We start from the raw sequence: 2,146 nt of genomic DNA, 5'->3' as shown, positions 1-2,146 counted from the left end.
TTTCCAATTATATTTTATTTCAGTAAGTATTAAAGTAGTTAACATATTATTATAATATTACGGTAATTAAAGTAGTTAACGTTACTGTACAATAAAATACAGAAATTTTTAATATGAAGGTAAACAAGTAAGCAGTTGACAGTTATATTAATGGTTACAGTTTTATTTGTTTCCATTTATATTACAGTAAGTATTAAAGTACTTAACATATTATTATAATATTATTGTAACTAAAGTAGTTAACATTACTGTACAGGAAATTACAGAAATTTTTATTATGAAGGTAAACAAGGTTAACAAGTAACCAGTTGACAATAATTGTGGTTCGATTGTGTGTGTGTGTGTGTGTGTGTCGTTCATGTACTGCTTTGGCTGGTGTGACTGGTGACACTGTTATCAGTCGGGCACTACTGAAGGTCAAGTAGGGGCGGGCATACTGCTGTTTGTTGTTAGGCGAAGTGCTGTTTTCCTTTAAGAATTCTGTAGTTTACTCGTTATAGTGTCACACCTCTGGATTAGCCAATCCCGAGGCAGCAACGAGGTGGTGAGGTTACCGCTGCCACCCCAGGTTAAGCAGTGTGTGTCCCGCCTTCTCATCGTTACGAACAGTGACACCGTGGTGTAGATTTCTGCTTACTCTCCCAACTATGGATGGAATGAAGGAAAAGTTTGACTTAGTGCTGGCTGAAGCACAGGAAAAAAAGTCATATAATGCATCGGGCTTGATGAAAAGGTGTGAATACGAGAGAGTTGTTAACAGAATGAAAGAACTTGAACAACCTGAGATGAAAAAGACTCAAAAGGATTATCGCCTTTTAAGGAAACACGATATAATGGAAATCTCTGTTGAAGGGGCAACAATGCAAAAGCTTTTTAAAAGAGGAACTGTCCTTAGTTATGTCTGTGCTGAAGATCTTTGTTTGATACAATCAAAGCTGCCCATCTTGCTAGTGGACATAGAAGAAGGAATATTCTTTCTATAGCATTGAGTGAAAAATATGCAAATATAACCACTGATCAGATAAAAATGTACCTGCAATACTGTGAAGAATGTCAACTGAAGAAATCCAGTGTCTAGATGTCTTTGGTTGTGAAAGCCAATCTTCTCGAGTAACATGAATTCAAGATGCCAGGTATGGAAAATACTACATCATCAGTTGTCTAATTATGTGATATGTTTTTCATATATGATGTTTAATAGTAAACCAAGAAATATCGGTGGTACTAATAGGTGAAGAACGAAATGGAGCATTAAGCTAAAAAATGTAATCGTATTATCACACTGGTTATTATATATTGGAGGTTGATTTGATTGACATGCAGAGTCAACGAGACGTGGATGTATCGGTTCATTTTGATTTACCAAGATCACCTGACTATGTTTGTGTGTCTCCAACCTCTGAAGATGAAGACTGCTGAGGAGGTCGCCTACCACCTGGCAGACAAATTGTGATAAAGGCGCTCCTCGTATCTTACGATCTAACAATGGTCGAGAGTTTTCCAACAAGGTATGTTCAACTGTGTTGGGTTAAGGGCTGGGGAAACTATCATAACTGAAAAATATCATCATCCTGTCCCGATTCTAATGCTCTTATTTTTTAGTTGATTACAGAAGTCCTCGTCCTGTGGCCAGGGTGCAAATTAGTCCGTGGCAAGCCGTCATTCACAGTCGCAGGGCTCTGTGGAGAGGGCTAACAAAGATGTCGAAGCAATACTTGCCTGCTGGCAAAAAGATAATAACACAACGAAATGGTTGGAGGGACTGAACTTCGTCCAATGGCAAAAAAAAAAAAAAAAAAAAAAAAAGTTTCACCCTGGAATTGGTAGAACACCCTATGAAGCGATGTTTGGCCAGAAACCTCATCTTGCCATTGCTGTGACTAATATACCGGAGGACATCGAGGAAGGTTTAGAGATGGAGGGGCAGCTCGCTGAAGCATTAGAATCAAACGAAGCGGAAAACTACACTCAAGACAGCACAAGCTCCATGTGCAAGGACTGTTGGGGCCCATACTCTGTGGATGATGATCTCCGCTACCTCTGTGACCGAAAGCAGGGGATTCAAACTGAACGAAAGGGAGCTAGAAGAAAGCAGTGTAATCAATCTAAGAAAATGAATGTGGTTTCTGCTTTGCGTTTCAAGAAA

The 2,146-nt window shown here is 38.9% G+C and overlaps 1 pseudogene; it reads left to right on the top strand.

The window, feature by feature from the left end:
* Positions 1-647: 647 nt before the first annotated feature.
* On the top strand, positions 648-1,532 carry LOC145403309 (KRAB domain-containing protein 2-like; annotated as a pseudogene).
* The last annotated feature ends 614 nt before the right edge of the window (positions 1,533-2,146 follow it).

This window comes from Coenobita brevimanus, chromosome 60, assembly GCF_032717465.1.
Source record: "Coenobita brevimanus isolate Jiangsu-jjx chromosome 60, ASM3271746v2, whole genome shotgun sequence".
NCBI classification, from domain to species: domain Eukaryota; kingdom Metazoa; phylum Arthropoda; class Malacostraca; order Decapoda; family Coenobitidae; genus Coenobita; species Coenobita brevimanus.
The sequence above is the reverse complement of the archived record's forward strand: the minus strand, read 5'-3'. Positions and strand labels throughout refer to the sequence as shown.